The 21400-nt window shown below is 32.4% G+C and overlaps 1 long non-coding RNA gene across 1 annotated transcript in view; it reads right to left on the reverse strand.

Annotated features, from left to right (window-relative positions):
* Window positions 1-3613: 3613 nt before the first annotated feature.
* LOC143231550 (uncharacterized) overlaps window positions 3614-21400 on the reverse strand; it is a 59912-nt gene continuing 42125 nt past the window's right edge. The window contains exons 2-3 of the long non-coding RNA XR_013016976.1: window positions 15696-15784; window positions 3614-4122 (exon numbers count right to left, since the gene is read on the reverse strand). This is a non-coding gene — a long non-coding RNA (uncharacterized LOC143231550). The remainder of the gene's footprint in view (window positions 4123-15695; window positions 15785-21400) is intronic.

A 21400-nucleotide genomic window follows, 5' to 3' on the forward strand; every position in this document is an offset into this window, starting at 1 on the left:
TTTTTCATTAGATTAATTGGTTTAAACAGTAAGTTTACAACCTTCGAACACTACAATCCAGTATTCAAATCCGTTTGGTATACAGAGCTAACATAGACTATTATTTGGTTTTGAGCTTGAAACAAGCAGTTTGTGGAAAACACTTAATTTTAGCATAATATTTTCTCTATTGCGTTCTTTTAGAATATTTAATTTTGCACAAAGCTACTCATGGGCTATCTACACTAATTGTCCCTAATTTTGAAGTGGTAGATCAAATGCAGCTTGGAGCACCCTTTTACTAACGAACGTGGGATTTATCACGACATATAACGTCTCCCTGGTTGAAAGGGTGAGCATGTTCGACGAAGAGATTCGTACCCGCGACCTACAGATTGCGAGTAGAACGTCCTAATCATCAGTCCATACCAGACGTTTTTTTTTCTAGAAAGAATAGACTCATTATGTGGACGTTTATGAGGCGAAACGTCTTTGGAGTATTTTTATCCCACAGATTCACAAGCATTTCACATATAACAAATATCAGTATAAAGAAAGTAGTTTTAAAACTATGCGAAATGAAAGTAATTCTAATAAGATAGAAATAAAACAAAAATTAATTGTAACGCGGATATTGATTTATATTTATTTAAAAATAAATTTTGAAACGATGTGCATATCTGGTTAGGTTTTATTCTAGATATTGATTGGCGTTTTCATTTTGATCTCTACAGCTGAAAATAGCCTATGTTGATATAAACGTTGTTTTTCCCTGTTAATAGTGGTTAAGACATTCGACTCGTAATTCGAGGGTCGAGGGTTCGTATCCCCATCACACCAAACATGCTCGCCCTTTCAGCCATGGGGGCGTTATAATGTGACAGTCGATCCCACTATTCGTTGGTAAAAGAGTAGCCCAAGAGTTGGCGGTTGGTGGTGATGACTAGCTACCTTCCCTGTAGTCTTACACTGCTAAATTAGGGACGGCTAGCGCAGATAGCCCTCGTGTAGCTCTGTGCGAAATTTAAAAACAAGCAAACAATTCTTTAGACAATCTTTTTTAATGCAAATAATAATAATGGTAATAGACTGAAGTTTCTTCATTATACGAAGCAGTTGAAAAAATTCATTTTAGTGGATCTTGACTAGTGCATGACAATCATTTGGTTTTTATTTATCTATAGCAGGCGCATTCTACAAAATTATAAAAATACACATGTGTGTTCCACTTAGTCCGTTAGTTTTTGTTTTTTAGAGTTTCGTGTAAAGCTACACAAGGGCTATTTGCGCATAGCTGTTTTTAATTTTGAAATTAAAAACGAGAGCTAACAACACTCACTGTCAATTATTGACGTGGTCTCATAAAACTGAGTAGCTAACGTTTGTACTTACTTTTATAGTATCCCCATAACCCAAAGTGCGGAGTGTGTTGTAGCAACATCAGGACACAAACCATGAAGTATTATATTCACATTCCAAGCACCAGCCACTAGGCCACGCTCAATTACAGAATGCATTTGGAATTGTCAAAGAACCTTGTAGAATGGAAGCAATACTCAAAAAAATTTCAAGCAGTGAAAGCGGTAGGCTGTTTCAAATCGTGTAAAATATCCCCAGATATCGCAGGAAGCAATAATTAAAAAGATCTTCGGGTAAGCGCTAGGACTTTATAAAAGCAAAGTCTGACTGACAGAATTCATCATCGAAAATAAACAATTTATAACTTGGGTCAATCCCGAAATCTCCCTAAGTTTGGTAAGTATTTTTACGAATTATAGTACGACCTCTATTCTCTTTGAAAATACAACTGGACGACTCATGAGGATACAGAACCGTATTACTGGTTTATGGATTACCTGGTTTTAGTCATATCTGAGGTTTCAGTCTTATGAATCTAAGATGTATTTTTCTTAAAGTTAAAATGAAATAATTGGTTCACTTTTTCTTAAAATATGATACATATTCGACATCTGTCTCCGCAAGATATTAGGTGTTTATTCTTTGTATGAAAAAATATATGGATATAAATGATGAACAGTATTACACAAAATATTCGCAGAAAAAAAATGAGCTGCTAAGTTATATAATAAACTAATTATGCGCTTTCCGCGATACTTACTGACATTTTCCACTATTTGCAAAATGGCCACTTTTCTTTCGCTCTCAATGAAACTATTTTATGAAGCTCTGATTGTTTTTCTTCATCATCATTACCAACACTAAACCTGCTGAAATTTTATGTAAAGAAACTCTTTTAATGTAGACATCAAACCGTTTCTTTTGTCGTCTTAACAACGAAGTGGTTTCCAAGTGTTGGTGAGTTTATCGATGTATCTTTCTGTGAATATCTTCCGGGATTTATAAAAAAAAAAATGTACAGTTATTTCTCTTCATTTCTGATATTTGATAGGTTGTTTGGAAATAAGCACAAAGCTACATAATAGGCTATCTGTTCTCTGCCCACCACGAGTATCGAAACTTGGTTTTCTAGTGGTGTGAGTTCGTAGACATACCACTGTGCCACTTTATTTGGTAATAAAGTCACCTTTATATTTTCTACAAATCCTAATTATCTATTTTATATTTGTTAAGTTTACCCTTTTCCGTGCATGAGTTACCCAAGTAACGGATTTTTTTCTTTCCCAAACATATGGCTCTAAATTCCAAAGAATATTCTGGTAATTTGCTTAATGAATGTACATAGTACACGTTCACCCAACATTTGCTGTTATCAGATTTTACACAGCTAGTAGCTCAAATTATGTTAACCTTTTAAAATATATTTTGACTCAGTTTCTTCCGTAAATCTCAGATTTTACTGTTAATTACATTTATACTACTTGATAAAATTAAACCAATAGAACTGCTTAGAGCATCACTAAACTTTCATGAATTTTGTATCTACGTAAGACATTGGTTAGGCCGTTAGGGTATAGGTTTCCAGACGTTCTAAGCTTAAGAAAATTCCGCATTCTGACTAATGCCTCCAATCCAATGAACTTATAGATACTTAATAACTTAACAATAATGTGTACTTTGTGTATTTATTACAGGCTCTTAAGATGTTTTTCTGCAGACTATCTCCGACGATCTGTGGGTCTCGGTGTTGGAAACACTGCGTTACAGAATATTGTTTTAATCGATTCAAAAGGTTTTCTTTTACCTGTGGTATAAAGCAAAAGAACACTAGTCAAAATAAGCGAATAGGTTAACACTGATAAGGACATACGGACACATAAGAAAAAACACATGTTTACTTCTGTTCTCTTCCTGAGGTAAAATAATTACGTTTTTTTTTACGAGTACGCAACAAAAGGCTCATATACGTAATAAAAAGAAACAACTTTACACTCTAAAAAAACATGTTGATTGGTTAAGCACATTTCAAAAAAATATTATCGTGTTTTTAGGTGGGTTAAAAAAATCTACATCAGCTGTATAGGTATTGAACTCCATGATTCTCTCAAGTACTTCATATATGTCTATAGAAAGCTCGTAAATCACAGAAATCTTCTGCTGCGCATGTTCTGGATAGTGTCGAACGTGGTGATATACGTCAACAGGTAGAAAATAACTACAGAGAACTTGTATCTAATATTTTATTCAAGAAATTTGCGTATTGATACAAGCAAGAAGTTTCATACCAAGCTCATCGTTCGTAAAACTGGTGAACAACGATATTAAGAATCTTAAACCATGTCCTTCACTTCCTATACCTGGTGATTGGTGTAAGAAAGAAGTTCAAAACTAAAGTTGCCATTCATAAAAACTGGGAACATAACCCAGGGTGATAAACCACATTCATAACAAGCGAATTACTCTCCACAAACAGTGACTATTTTAAAACATCTATAGTTTGCCAGATAAAACCTATCTTCGTCGTTTTGGCTTTTTCAGTTTGTCGCGCTTCAGTGTTTTATTAATTATTTCTGTTCGTCTATAAACTTAAGCTGTAGTCACCTGATCTGAACTTCTGAAACCACCTTCGACATTTTCTTTCACTGAGAGACTACGCACCATGAACACCTTGAATGTTTCATATAGTTTCTGTTGCACAATAGCCTTTCTTAAACTCATAAAGGATTGCATCTTATGTGCTCCTCAGACGTATCCATCTTCATAAGGGTTTATTTGATTAACGATCTGAAAAAGTAGAGTTGGGTTAGTTTCTTTTATTTGACTGAACATTTTTATACACGTCCTACTACATATTTTAGTCATTAAAGCCTTTTACAAAGACAGAAATGATGATGCACTTTCTGTATTAAATTTTCGGACTTTACTTTTGGGATGACCTGATATTTATTATAAATGAAAAGTAATTGAACTTTGCGTTCATTATTTAACTTCAAAAAATTAAATAGTAATGTTATAACAGAAGATAGGTAAAAACTTTAATGAATTGCATGAGTAGTTTTGTTATTGTTTGTTTTTGAATTTCGCAGTGTCAGACTAGAAAGAAGGCAGCTATTAATTACCACCGATCGTCAACTCTTGGGCTACTCTTTTACCAACGAATAGTGGGATTGGCCGTCACATTATAACGTCCCCACGGCTGAAAGCATGTTTGGTGCGACGAGGATTTGAACCCGCGACCTCAGGATTACGAGTCGAATGCCTTAACTCACCTGGTCAGTTTTGTTATTCAAACTGTTGTCTTACATTATGTACGTTTAACTCGGATTCTTTTTATAAACGTATTTAATGTGCAGCATCTAGAATGTCAGCTATTAAACGTAAGTACTGACAGCTGTCTATTAGTTCTTATTGAAGTCCAGTCAAGAAACTACATTAGTTAAACGTTTCATGAAATTTGATTAAGTATTTCCACTATGAGAAAACACATATCAGAAAATATCACTGAGCTTATCTGGTTTGGAAAGAGTTAATACAATCCCGAAAGTCCTGGGTTTATCATCTGTACATCAAGGTTTTTGGAAACCCCAATTAACATACAGAATACCGCGTTGCAACTTCTACTCACCATCCTTGTTTCTCTATAACCGTCTATTATCCTGCACACTAACGACTGTCCTTTACACTGGTAATATCAGTCACCATCCTTGTTATTTTATACACCCATATCATCACTCACCATCCTTGTCCTCCCGTTGCCCTCTAATATCATCTGTTATATTTGTTCTAATAGAGTACAGCACTCATATTAAAGGTATTATATGATTATACGTATATAATCTAAAAAGAAATAAGGTAAAAAAAATCACTCTAAATTATACCAATTTCAAAAACAACTTTCTACAAATTGAACTTTGAGCTCACCAATACTTGATATTGAGAACACTCCTATCTCCTGTATGCATTTACCTCTTATATTTTAATAAGAGAGTTAGTTTTATCTGTATTATTATTTTGTTGTTGTTATTCACTGAGTTATAGGTCCGGCATGGCCAGGTAGTTAAGACACTCGACTCTTAATCTGAGGGTCGCGGGTTCGAATCCCCGTCATACCAGATATGCTCGCCCTTTAGCTGTGGAGGCGTTATAATGTGATGGTCAATCCCACCAGATGGTGGTAAAAAAGTAGCCCAAGGATTGGCGATGATGACTAGCTGCCTTCCCTCTAGTCTTACCCTGCACAATTAGGGATGGCTAGCGCAGATCGCCCTCGTGTATCGTTGCTCGATGAAACATCAGTGAATAATACATTTTTAAGAATGCAGGTTGAATTATCAGCGTTGTTTTATGTGTTTCGGTGATTTATTTATGCGCACTTGCGAAAAAACAACAACAGCTTAAACTGGACATTATGAACATTATAGAAATAAAGCATACTTTCTTAAATAACAATATTTCGTATTAGCATGTTAGTAACTTCATTCTTGCATATTTTATAGATTACCTTTTCGGCTGACGTCACTGTAAGTACAAAGAGATAAAGAACCTCGCTATGATTTCCGGTAATTATCTAACATTTACCGTAATTTGTAATATACTTTCAACAATAATTAATTCATGCTATTAGCACAATACTGGACTGAGACCAAGTATTTTTTCTGCTAAATGTAAGACACCAACGACAGAAAGGTTCATAAAACAAGAAAATATCTTTTCCCTATCGTTCTATAACTTATTTTTTACTATGCTAATATCAATGACTCTACAGCCATCCAGTGCGATGCTTGTAAACAACGTTTATTTCATTTTACCTAATACGTTGTAACTAGGTTCCATCAAGTTGATAATGACAATGAATACACTCCAGAAAAATCGGTGACGTCGTTAAATTTACTTCGATTATATATATACCTCACAACAAAGCCAATGATGACACTAAATGTACATCATTAATGTAACACTTTATGCACATGGTTGTGTAGAGAAAACGGTCGCTATACTGAGATAGATATGTACATAGCATGTAAAAGTTGTAGCATTTCACCTAAACTTTCCTTTTAACTAAATTTAAAAATCTTTGATGGGATCATTTTCGGTCACATTTAAAAATTTATATGACTATAGATTATTCTGAAGTGTATGCTCACTGTTTAAACATCTGACAGGTGATTATTCCTTCTCGTCTTTGCACGTCGTTCTGTGTGGTTGACCTAGAAAACTGTCGGTGTTATCCAGAGAATTGTTCATTCCAACGAACACTGCGTAAGAAGCTATAGCTAATGCTGTCTTCCAAATCCCCATTGAACAATTTTCATCGCTGTCACTGGTCCTTATTTGTGCTATCACCCATTTGTATGCGGCCTGAAGCAACAACCCTGTCATTCTAATAAAATAATCTCGTTTGGAACAGAAGAGAATCATTTGTTGGGCCAACCGACGACAATTGAACCATATTGTCAGCGATAAAATTCCTGATTCTGTACTCCTGTCGCTTTGCGTCCTTGTAATCCCGCATTTCATTATCCTGGAATCGATCGTTCAGTCCAATCTATGGAAATCTGTAAGTGCCGCTTTCTGCCTATCCATCGCTGAGTCATAGTAGAGCCGTCTATCCCTTTGTCAGCTAAGCCAGGTCTTCTCGATGCGATAACGTCCACGGGGAATGCTTGAATCCAGATTTTATGTATGACCTTTGAGATGCGATTTGGGTTTGTGTTTGGCAAAAAGGAAGATGAAATGACGGGCTTTCTATCACAATTGTAGAGGCGGTGGTACAAGGAAAATAGCGTAGTTTGAAAATTTGAATTTCATGAACGATATCAGTCTCGCATTAGCCAATAGTGTTTTAACGTGTTTGTGCTGAGTCCATTATTATCGATAAGGCACGAGCAAGATGATAAACTTTTAACATATTCATTTTTTCCCTTCTCTGTCTTTATAGAGGAAAAGAGTTTTTTATGCTGTTACAGTTTGGTAGAGTTTTTAATGTGATGTTTTAATATATTGTAAAGTCGTTATAACTTCCTTTGAATTCCAGAATACTGTACTATTTAAAGTCGTGCTATTAAATCTCAAATAATGATCAAGTATGAAGATGAACAAACGAAATAATACTCACGAAAAACTTTATTCTATACGCAGTTTGTGTTAAGCATATTCAATGTCATCTTTTACCAGTATAAACTAGAATTACACTTGGAGTAAGTGTTTAATTTTTTGACATAATGTGAATTAATTACAACAAAATTTAGAATAATGCTTTTCTCTCACACGTTATCACAGAATGTCGTTCGATATAATTATTACGTGAAGTGTTTCTTTCAGTAACGTTGATCTTATTGCAGTAATGTCAGTGATCTCTTCTTGTAAATGTCGGTTAGACGGCTTTAGAAACTTGTTTAACATAAGTCTTCAAACACCAAGTGTAACAATATTCGCTATAAACTTATTAAAACTGGTAGCCGTACCTTATATGTTTCTACAAGCGCGTTTTTCTTGTTGCTTGTGGAGGTATACTATAAAAATGTTCCCTAAAATCAGGGGTTCGATTCCTCTCGGTGGACTCAGCAGATAGCCCAATGTGGCTTTGCAATAAGAAACACAAACACTATAAAAATATTGGGACACTTCAACAAATAATAGTAAAGCTAAAACCTAATTATAATATCCTATAAGGCTACAATTGCCCAATACCATTATTAAATTTGCGATTCACGTGAGTAACATAATCTACACTTGTTCCACAAAAAGTATAAAGTAAGATTATAAATATATATGTTTGATATTGCTCATTTGTTTCGTATCCCAAAGAATAAACAAGTTTTAATATATGTTCTCTACTACACACAGGACTCTATCGGATTGTTTGAAAAACACAAAACGTAAAGGTAAAAACAATACAAATAAACAACAACAAAAAAGAACAGTATATTCACACACATTTGTCTGAGTGAACTAAGTCACAAAGTCTTATCCCGACTCTCGATACACTGTGAAAACAATGTTTTAAGTATTAAACATAAGCCTTATCAGAACAATATAGCTACACTAATAGACGTGTCTTTCTTATACATAACACAAAGAATCACTTACATGCAGTAACATGATTCAATCATGTGTGCATTGATACATTTTTGAGTATTGCTACATAACAACTGTTCTCTTCCCACGTGATTTCCACAGAGTTATGGAGGGGGGAAAACGTATTTAAAAGACTTTCTCAAACACCTGGCAACGTAAGTTGAGTTGTGAAACATACAGAACAAAACATTAGGTTCATATACTAAAGGATAAGAACTGAGTTGAAATGAAGACTATTCTCATTTGTTAATATATTATTATTCTCAAAATCAAATAAAGTCGTTATTTCCTTTGACAATAGCATGTTAAGTGTGCATCTTCGAAAAGTTTTTGGGTTTGTTTATACTGAATAAACAGAATATAATTTCAGAATTTAGTTTCAGATTCCAATTTCTCTCTCCTCTGAAAGAAGTAATGGAGCTTTTGTTTACTATTCTCAGGGCTGAAAAGATTGAACTTGGGGAGGGGCTAAAGTGAAATTTGGGGGTACACAGACCACCCCAGCACCCCAGAGGAACAATAATATTTTAAATTTTCATTTGGTGTCCTATCATTAAATAATTTCGGATATGCCTATTTAACTTAGTTAAAATTGCAGCTAGAAGTTTAAAAAGGAAAAACATTTGTTATTCTTAGCTTAGAATGGTTTCCATATTATTCCATTGCTCATCATTTCAATGAGCGGTTACTTAGAAGGAACTCAAGTAGAAAATGACTCAAATTTGTAAACATGATAGTTACAAAGGTATAACACTACTTTAAGTTGGCGCTTCTTCATGTGAAGAAGAACGAATATAAACAATGCCATTTTTGACGTGTGTTACTATAACAATTAGGTAACAGTTTTTAAGTATATGTGTTTTTGATACCTGAAAAACAACATTCCACAAAATAGGAAACTTGAGACTATAAGTAAGAGTTTAATAATTTCAGTTAGCCAAAGTTTAATTACTAAAAAAAGATAAAAAGGACTTTTTTTCAAAGGGGACTTTGTTTAGAATATTAAGATTTTTCTACAAATTAAAGAAAATTTCTGTATTCTCATGCGCCCTTCTGATAATTATTTAAACATCATTTAATCTGTTATTTCATCAAAACAGACTATTGTCCATTAGGCCATCATCGCAGTCGTTCCGTTTTGGGAATGTTTTTCAACGTTTTTTAACAACTTTGGTCGTTTCCATGGTGATATTCACTTACTGAAAGGGCTCTTAAATTTTCTAACTAGACATTTCACATATTGATAGTTTCCCATGTGTTAAACTGAATCTGGTATATATGAATAACAGATAGCGTAGTTTTTAGATACGCTATTTGTTTGGTAATATTTTCTTACTATAAAAAGTTTTTCAATAGAAATGTTCTAAAACCTTTTTTAGTGAATTATGTAAACTGTTCAAAGTAAAATATTGCAGCTTATTATTGTTTTAGTGCACATGAATATAAAAAATATATCACAAGCACAATAATACTTTACTTAGTAATAAATACATAAACCAAAATACGTATACGAAAAACGATATTTTAATATATACATAAATTTATACAGATACACCAAACACGAAGTTCCCATAATTATAATTTTATGAGCGTAATTAAAAAAATTGATAACATGAATCATATTTAAGTTTTAAGACGATTACAATGTTTGCCCCCAAAATCTAAACAAATTAACTTTCATGCCCAGAAAATGTATTCTATAATTTCTATTATTTTAATTACATCTATAATTCGTGTTGCCTAGGATGTTTAATATAATCGAAAAAATGCTCGGAAATGATTTTAGATTTGATATCGACACAAATAAAATAGAGGGACAAAAGGAACTTTACACAGTGCCTGTTAGTTTGTTTTTTTATAAATCTTATGTTTTGATACCACTTATGTTCATTGTCTATAAAAAAAAACATTCTATTTAGATGCAACCATCTCAGGTCGTTTACTGACAAGTTACTGTGCAGTTTATTATAGATGTAAAATTTCAACAGTTATGATAACGTCATTCTGTTTTTAATTAAATTTATTCTACGAAATATTTAGTTAATATTTAGAAATATTTTAGTTAAACATATCACTTAATTTATTATTATTATACAAAACACACAGAGTAACTTCCACATTTTTTTACGCAGAAACTTGTTTTTATTCTCCCATTCAAGGGAGAAGTGGAATTACAGCGTTGCGATGAAGCTGGAAATTGCGCCACATGATTAATATCAGGATGCACGGTTGTTGTACAGAGCATGAACGGACGTAGCAAATTAGACTGTAACGAAATGGCGAGGCTTCAAAATCGTTTTAATTTAATTTACACAACCTTTTAATATATTTATTTCGGGCATGTATTGACTCTGTGATGGTGCTCTAGATTTCCTAGCTGTAATCCGAGTTCGAATCCGCGCGATACACAAAATATTATCCTTTAAAGTGATAGTGCATTAAAAGAATAGCATGGATGGTGAGTGATAAAATGTTGCTCATTGAATGCCTCACCTTTGGTTAGTAGTTCAAAATTAGGAACGAGAGCAGATGGCCCTAATAGCATTGTCAAACATACAAAATGCACTTCAGGTTTTCATTTCAAGGGACAATTAATTGTTCTCAAATTGACTCTATACTTTGAAATGAAAATAATTGAAAATAGCAAGAGATGCCTCATAGTCATTAAAAAATCAATTACCTAAAGCTTTAGGAGTATAGCATACAATTATATAACTGTCAAAATATGATTTTCGTTCAGGATAACTTGTTATTTAGCCACATATTTCAAATCTGTTATTATTGATAACATAAGAGTCGCACAGAATCTTCATCTGGACAATCACAACTTGAATTGTCAGTATTAAAATGTAACTTATGTATAACATTATTTCAACCACAGTTTATTTGTTGTAGGCCATTGTCAATTGGTGTTTTACGTGGTGTATTATTTATTTTCGAAATAAGCTGTGTCTATTAATGATTATAATAAGGTTAGGCCTAATGGGTTGTAGATCTAAGAAGTACACAAAGTTTCTCTTGAACTTGTTAAAATAATAATAAAATATTTAAGCTTGATATTATATGATGCGAAGTACACTGCAGTAATATTGTTAAATAGCTAAGCCATTGCCTTCTATTGTTAAACAGCTAGGAGAATTAATTTTATTTTGTCAAACACTGAAAAATTATATATATTCGAATATACCTTAAAAAAACACAGTTCATATTCACAGATTATATATATAAGTAAATATAACGTGCGACAACTTTACCGTAAGAAGCTGAGAGCGAGACGGCTCATTATGGGGGCCGTCTCTTTCTATTCCAGTATCCCTGTTCTTATGAGTTAGATGGAACATTCTACCCCATTTTATCCGACCTTGTAAGTCAAACGGCCCCACCCACAAGAAGTGTATTTTTGCAATATATAAAATTTGTTATGTGTACAGTCTTTCTTTTAACTAGAAATGGCACTTATAATAAACAACGGCTTATTTGACCTTTTGATTTTTCATCACATTCATTGTAATTAGTGAAAACTGCATTAAAAGTTAAGGTAGCCGTCTTACACCACTTCTTTTCACGCATACATATATGTAAATTTGTTTGTTTGTTTTAGAGCAAAGCCAAACTGGAATATCTGGTGTGTCTACCACGAAAAATTGAACCCTGAATTTTAGTGTTGTTTACAGACTTCTCTCTGTTCCCGTGTATGTAAGATTTTCACTTTCAGTCGCAGCATAACGGCTTATAGAACGACTCTTTTTTTTTTCTTGAAGTGCAGACTTTTAGTTCATAGCTCCATCATCTCTTAACCTATTTGATATGTAATTACAGTTTTTGACTCAGGAGGCCAAACTGTTTCGTTTGATGTATTTGACACGCCCAAGATCTCATAGATTAATTTACTTTAATCGTGCCTAAAATAACTTAAATTTGAAGGTAAGTTGGTAGAAATGTCAGTAATAAAATTCAATAGGGTATATGCACACCTCACGCTTGATATTGCTGGAGTACAAAGATATAGCTAAAAAATAGAATTTGGAAAAGGTACCATAGATAAACGTACCCTAATCATTCGTAAAGTAATTTCAAGTGCCGCGTTTATTGAAGATTCCCTCTTGTTTTTAAAAAAGCAAGTCAACTACTGAAATTTCATTTTTATAATTTAAATGTGATATAAAACACTTTGTATAACAATTTTTTCTGAACGATATAATCCTGAGAGCAACAAATTATTGATAATGAAGAAATAATTAGGGAGTGAATAAATATTAAAATATACCATGTAGTTAAGAAAGTTTAATTTTTGTTAATTAGAAAAAGAGACACAAGCAATTATTTTCAGGAATCAGTAAATATGGTTAGTTCGAAGTTTATTTATATCTTTGCATGATGTGTGAAAGTGTACAGCAGTATTGTAGCTGAGTCTTTCATATTTTATTCTTTATATGATTATTTTCATTGCATGGTTATATGTGTTATATATATCATATATGCATACATACAGAGATTCTTCTCCACAAAATATTGTTTTTACATTTTTCATACAGTAAATCATATATTGTTTTGCACAAAATATTATGATACGGGCCAGTTTCTACCTTTTTCTTTATAACGCTTGTACTACAGTTAAGGTGCGTTATGGTTATTCCAATTACCGTAAACGTTCATGGTTTTTCAGTAATAACTACAGCCCAAGTTCCAAGCACGTATGTTTTAGACATATGAGTTTCCCAAATTAAATTGACGTTCAGACTGTTCAACTAGTAGTTTGGTGCAGTAATATATGAATCTTTGCTAAATACAAAAGATATATATATAAATATATATAGTTCTAAATTCAGTGTCTTTATTTAGACCATAGATTAAGTCGTAGGAGTCTGTATTTGTAAATATTAAGCCTAAATTTACTAATAGCACTTTGAACTACTAATTTACACACCTTCTAGTCTAAACAACTATTGACTCATACTTTTAAGCCAAGAATATAAGGGCCTAGTCAGGCTTCTTTTACCATGTAAAGGTATACCCTGAAAACCTTGAGTGTTATATAATTGTTAGTGTTTATTTCAATGTTAGAAATGAAATGTAAATATCAATGTCTAGCAGTTCGGTCAAGAAACATCACCACGTACTGTTTGTTTGGGAACTAACTGAAATATTTTCTAATATCTCTTATTTTTCAACATTACAGTCATTTGACATTTGTAAACATGGTAATATCCCATGTGTATAAGCGGTGATGGCGACTATTAGTGCCTCGTGTATCATATCAGTTGTAGTATTTGGCACGTATTTAAGAAAATTCGTAAAGTATCATATTGCATCATTGTGAATTTTATACTTCTGACGTCGATAGTTAAAGACTACAAGACTTTAATAAAAACACACATAAATATATCTAACGTTATAATTTTGTTATTGACAAAAATACAGTCATTTCACCTCTATGGTGCCATGAATACAGTACAGCTCTTTTGAAACCCCCTTAAACCACTTTGTTTCTTTGTTTAGTGTACCGCTAATGTGCAGAGTAATGGTTTATATCAATAAATTACTCCAGTTTTTTATCCCAGCGGATGTTTACTCCTTTATCAAGTGTTACAGCTTTAATTATAGGTATAACGTACTTACAAAATGCCTAAGGTACTCCAGTTTGGGCTAAATACTTTGAAAAGAGTATAAGGTCTCATTTTCGAGTCAAAATATGAACAAATGTATAATATCCCGATTTTACAGAGCATAACTTGACTATAGGACGACTTGCTTCGATATCATTCCTTATTTTAAGACAAAAACTTTACCGTCTGAACAACAAGCTCATTGGTAATATACTCCATTCAAATCGGTTTAATCATCTACTAATGGTACACTCAATTTTTCACGACCCTCGGTGGCACAACAGTAAATATGCAGGCTAAAACCAGAGTTTCGATAATCTTGGACACAGTACCCATAGCTTATTGTGTACTTTTATTAATAACAACAAACAAACTATTCCTCATAATAAATATCTGAGTAACATACATTCTTCTTTTAGATAGAGTTAGGAATATTTTATAATTCAAATATCTACGGTAATATGTTTTATTATTAGAATAGTTTGATATCAATAACATATTTCCCATTTATTTTGAAATTCCTTATATGCAGATTTTGTGTGTATTTGTATACATACAAGTCTGAGGATGTATTGTGTATATATAAACATATATATATATATATAGATATGACTGCTCAACTTTCACATTTATTTAGTTTATTTACTTATGCAAATTAAATACCTGGAAGATGTTTTATCCACCTTTGGGGTTTTAAGTCCCTAAGTGGGATAGCAACAAATCTACTGATTTACAACGCTAAAATCCAATGTTTGATTTCTTGTGGTAGACACAGTAGATAGCCCAATGCAGTTTTGTTCCAAAATAAACAAGGCCCAGCATGGCCAGGTGGTTAAGGCACTCGACTCGTAAGCTGAGGCGACTCGCGGGTTCGAATCCCCGTCCCACCAAATATGCTCGCCCTTTTAGCTATGAGGCGTTATAATGTGACGATTAATCCACTATTCGTTGTTAAAAGAGTAACCCAAGAGTTGGCGGTGGATGGTGATGACTAGCTGCCTTCCCTCTAGTATTACACTGCTAAATTAGGGACGGCTAGCTCAGATTGCCCTCGTGTAGCTTTGCACAAAATTCAAAACAAACAGATTTTAAGTTTTAGAAATACATAAAGGTATTTATGTATTTATGTCAAAGGTAATAAAAATGTGTTTTTTTGTAGAACATTATGAAAAATATCTGATAATTTGATTTGCAGTAACTGTACTGATAATTCTTAAGTTCAATGAACTCTTCTCACCTAACAACTCGAAATTCGAGGCATCTGACATCTCTATTACCAACGTTATTATAACTCTATTAATCGTAGTTCTAAAGATATAGTAAATGTTTGTTTTAGAATTTTTGCTCAAAGTCTTACAGGAACCTAACTTTGGATTGACAGACTAGACAAAAGACTGCTAGTAAACAGCGCCTACTCCTGAGGCACTTTTGTCTACCCGATTAGAGTGATTTGCCTCTCATTTTTATAACACACTTATGGCCCCAAAAGAGTTAGGTCGCGTTTTTGCAATAATGGAACGCGAATCGGGAGTCCTCGGATTCATAGTTTGGATACGTTAACCCTTAGGCCACGCCCTGCTGATCTAAATATTTCAATGTTCTAGGATCTTTATTTATACATATTTGGCAATGTATAAATACAGAAATGGTTGTACTAGATATAATCTGACATACCCTGGTGGTTCAGCGGTAAGCTTCAGACCTTACAAAAATAAAATCCTGGGCTCGATTCCCACGGTGGATGAAAGGTGATGTTCATTGTACTAAAGAAAACAAGAAAAGTTGTAGCATTAACGCATTTTACAAGTGCATTGTTTTATTCATCTGCACAAATACATATAAGATATGTCTGTAGTATAGAAAACTGAAGCAGTAACAAATTGTAATAAAACACATGATTTGATAAAACTATTAAGACTCGCGGTTTGATATACCTATATATATATCATTCTAATTTCGTATTCATCATAAATACTGTGGTTTCTCTTTAATGATCTGTGAAAGACCTTTAGTGTTAGCAAGGGATAATAGACAGAATTAAAACATTTTAATCTAATTTCCTTACTGGCTCTGATGGAAGGTGATTTATTACGCCCTTATAATTAGCTTCCATTATTTAATGAATAGCTCAACCAAATTTACTTACTTAAGATAATTCCTTTTTAATAAGTTTATACGATGGACGTTTAGTTAAGAAAAAATTTAGAGACTAGTACTGTAAATTCTATTGATATAACGGTATACAATACGCAAGCTTATAAAGTTATAATCATTCTTCTATGTGAAATGTATTCATCAGTGATTGATAATGGAAAGAAATTAAAAAAAACAAAAACTATGGTGATAAGGAGGAAAACGACAATGTCTGAGTCTGGACAATTTAAAGAAAAAAAAATTGATGCAAACGAAATGGTACAAAAATAATATCTCCTTAGATCACAATTACGTACCAAAAGCTCTTGTAAGGACGTACTGCATTAATCGAATGTCAAAACTACAGAAAATAATAGATCATTACCCAATTTTTGCCGTAGCACGTTCATTCATCACTTTCAGCCAACAATGGAGGTAGGCCTAAGATGACAAAGTAAATGGGGTTTGCATCCGAAAGGCGCGAGCAAACTACTGACGTTCTTATATGCAGCTTTTCAGGCAAAGTTTACAGTAGTTCTCCCCACTGCTTAGTTTCTCTCTCAGAAATCTCGACAGATTGTGAGCAACCAAACTTCGTCACTCCGACATTTCAAATTAAACAATGTCATATTTTGGTTCAAAGAACTGCAACAGATTGGATAATTTTTTAAGAAGTAAAAACATGAATAAAATGATTGTGTGTTCATTTGACGTTTGTCACGTGTAATTTGGTGTAAAGAGTAAAATGATTAATACCTGAATAAAAAAGAGTGAAAATTCATTGGCCTTTAGATTCCATAAGAAATTACTTATCTCTTTTCATATAAAGAATTGATCTAATAGGTTTGTTTAACTGACAAAATATGACAATATAACAAAGCAGCATCACTTGGTTTTAACTATATACTGATGGTAAAAAAAAACATCTTTACAGAAATGACTGAAATTTTTCTTGCACTTATTTATAGATTTGATATACACATAGAGAAACTTCTTAAACCGAATAACAATCCTCAATAAACGTAACTAAATTAAACAAACAGACTTGCTTAATAGTTTCTTTGATGTTTTATTAATAGTTACTATCATAAAGTGTCGTAATTTCTTCGACCTACCTAAACTTTAATTGACTGTCATTCGTGGAAACTCTTTAAAAATTGAATTTCATAAGGAAAGAAAAATTCGTCATTTCTATTGAAAGTTTTGTACAGCTTGATTTGGAATTATAAAAGTAAACTTCTGAACATGGATGTGTTTTGTTATTTAAAACACTTACATTACGATATACTAATCTTAACTGTCATGCCTACAAATAACTATTCTTGTCATAAATACATATTAAAAATAAAACAAAAATCTTTATACAAAATTATGGATAAAAACCTAGGGCTATCATTGGTAATAGATGCACAGGTAGTTTATTCTATGCCTGCCTCGATTAATAATGTTTCTGTGTCTATTAACATACCACAAATTCAGTGCTGAAACATTGTATATAAGTAAATCTTTACCATACGTAGCTGTTTTTGTTTTCAACAGTCGTTTTTATTATGTATTTCATTACTAATTTACATTACGTCTTTTTTTTTCACATTACACATTCAGAGCAGATATTTATAGATGCTAGTCTTCCACTGTAAGAAAGTATTTTTTGCGTGTCTATCACTCTGATGTCAAGAAGTCTTTATGCCCCTGGTACGAGGGCAACTGTGTCCACGCCCTTTTGGTGCATAGCGTTATTCATGTTTTTGAGTAGCTGTAGGTGGATTTTCACTAAACTTTCTCACTAAATTGTGAACTAAATTATCTAGTCACACAGAGTTTTTTTTTTATTTTGCTTCCTAGACAAATTATAATTTGTTTAAATGTAGTATTGTTGTATTGTAATTCTACACACAATCGAGAATGTAAACTATCGTTACAATGTTATGATATACGGAAATCAGTCACTAATAAAGTTAAGTCACTTGGAGTGATGCACAGTAGTTGAAATTTGATCATGATTCAAGATAACATGTGAAATTGCCATCGTTTTGGTTCCTTCACTGGCAATTATAGATTTATCGACTCTATCAATTTATTGAACACATTCACATATGTTGGTTACATATGCATCAAACAAAAACAAAAGAGCCGTTAATATTGTAGTGCATCCGAATCACTCAATAATTATTATTATGGTTTCCTATGTGTATTACATAGAAAATGGATTATTTCATCTTTTTTTACGCCAGTTCCTTACACTGAGGCAGAAACCAAAATTTTCTCAACGTGATGCAATCTACAGGTTCCACCGGTAGTGAATGGTATGAAAAAATGTCGATAACTTGAGAGTTAAACATTATATCATTATACTTAAACAAGTTAACTTTAAAGAAATATATATAAGAGCTGATTTAAAGCACACAAAAAAGCTAGTTGTTTATTTCACGTACTATCATTGATTCCTTTTCACACGGAAAGATAGTCACACTATTATGTATATACATATATATATAACAGACTTTTACATAATTCTGAATGTTGTAATAGGTAAAAACATAAAACTAGTCTAATATGATGCAGTATGTACACCTCATTGGTGGAGAATGGTATAAAAACAAGTTGATATTGTACTGGCTGTTCATCCTGACGCCTCATGACGCTCATGAGATTAAATAAGAAATTCTAAGATATTATTATAACAGAGATGAAAAGAACAAATTAATTTTTTTTATGTCCTGGGTCCCAGCCTATAGTGGTTAAGGGTCCGTAGGAGTAGACAGAGGGTCTACGTGCTCGCTGATGCATATTAGGTTATTTGAGTGCACAAAATATTCACATTGAACTGTTACGAATTTTAATCATACTCAAAGATTCAATGTTACAGACAAGTTAATGTAAAAACTAGGGATTTCATAAAATATTCAGATATACACTAATGTTTGTAATTATAATGATTAGACCATTCTGAGTACAAACTTCTCATTTCACGAAATACTTGTATGAATCTGTTTCCACTAGGACAAATTATTGGCTAGTAACTTACAAACTAAGTTTTTAAAAAGGCAGATATGAAATATTACATTTGTTCATACATGACTTATGCCTATTTTAATGTGTATATATATATACACATATTTTCTTTTTCATTTCTAAATCAGACTAATGTATATAGGAATATATATTCATTACGACCATTTCTTTTTTTCAGTCAACTGTTGGCTAATAAAGGAACTCGATAATGTAATGTCATTTAACACATTAGACCAGTAAATCACAGAAGTTTTTATGTGTTTTTTATAGCAAAGCCACATCGGGCTATCTGCTGAACCCACCGAGGGAATCAAACTCCTGATTTTAGCTTTGTAAATCCGTAGACTTACCACTGTACCAGCGGGGGGGCAACACAGAAGTTAGTCGTAATATTTAGTTTTTTATTTTATGAGCTTTTCAGAATAGAATTTCTAACTTACATTAAATTGCAAGAGTGTCGTATTACATCACAAAATCTAATTAAGCAAAACATTTTGTTTTTACATTTTGAACGCAGAAAGTTTTTTTACTTGACAATATATGTAACACTTCATGAGATCTGTAATTTCTGTATTGTAATACAAGATGAAATCATTTGGATCAATGTAAAATTATGATATAAATTATGAGACTGAAAATAATTTAGTAATCTGTGACATTAAATGTGTTTGTAATATTTAGATATTGAAAACAATTTAGAGAATTTTTTTATATACTTGCTCACCCAATTTTCATTGCATTATGTGTAGTTTTGTACAAATTAGGCCTCACTTAAATAATTTTACACATAAAAATAATCTAAAATGAAGCAAACATATCTATTGCAAGTATTTCTAAACAGATAGTCAAAATGTCCATACTATTAAGATGACAGATTTATTTTAAAAAGTCTACCTCTATCCTGGTTCTTTTCGATCATCCGCTATTGTTTTTTCAAGAATTCGTACATTTCCGAAGTGTTCGGATACCTTCGGCTTCAAAATACGTTTGGCTATTGGTTGGCTGATCGTCCATCAGCCAGTGAAAAGGAGTCTCGCATTTTAGTGTAAACATCAAATCAGACAAGTCAATCATGAATCGAGCTTACCGTAACTGGTAGTTTGTATCAAGGTCCCCATCTAATAGTTTGCTCACCAGATTTTCTGGGATTGGTGGATGGTCAAGGTAACAATAGAAATGACACCCAATTCTCATCCATGAACTAATAAACACTTATGCAAATGATTTTGTCCATAAATGTTTGAAAGAGTAACATAAAAAAGCCATGTTTAAGTAATATACAAACATATATACTTATATCTGTGTATGAGTGATATTTGATTTTGCATTATGGTAAGATTAAAAATAACTATAATAACTCAACATGGATTTCTATACGGGCGTGTGATACTATTTCAGTTGGACTTATTAAAGCTCATTAACATACGACCCCCGTACAACGGTAAGTCTACGGCTTTACAACGCTAGAATCAGCGGTTCGATTCCCCTCGGTGAACTCAGTAGATAGCTCGATGTGGCTTTGCTATAAGAAAACACACATACGTTTAGATTATTATTTTTTTCTTTTCTAAGTATATTTGTCATGAGATAAGTAAAAACATACAACGTTGAAAAATACACAATAATTTATTGTATAAGTTAAAAGTAAAATATACAGTGAATTATTAAACATTTTTAAAAGTTGAATGTTTTTACTTGTTTTATGAAATCCATGCATAAGAATGTTCACAGAATACATTGCACATTAATCATAATGTCATAGTAAATTCTCTCCTGAAACTGAACACGTCTCAATACATATAGTGACTATTTTATATGACATCTAAACATTTTTATTTCATGATTGAAAATAGCTCACGAAAAAAATAACTGAATAGTTTGTGTGAATTTTTACCCAATTCACATTAAATTCTAGGAACTGTTCAAGGATAATGACTCGTTTAGTTCTTTGTTTCTTATGTATGAATAGGCAATACAAGTTCTGATTAATTTTTAATATATTCGTCTGTTAAAATCTTGGTTATTTTTATACCCATTACAAATGTATTTTATCAGATTTAAAAATTCCAGTTAAGACTATTCTGTGTTTTACCTGTGCTTATATTACTTGGTGACAGATTTTAAGTTTTTCTATTGATCGATATTTAAATTGAAGTACAACGAAAAACTCTACAAGTTATAGTTCGAAGATATTAATCTGCTTCTGTCTGTTTGTCTGTTTATGAATTTCG

The sequence above is a fragment of the Tachypleus tridentatus genome, chromosome 11, assembly GCF_004210375.1.
Source record: "Tachypleus tridentatus isolate NWPU-2018 chromosome 11, ASM421037v1, whole genome shotgun sequence".
Taxonomy (NCBI): Eukaryota; Metazoa; Arthropoda; class Merostomata; order Xiphosura; family Limulidae; genus Tachypleus; species Tachypleus tridentatus.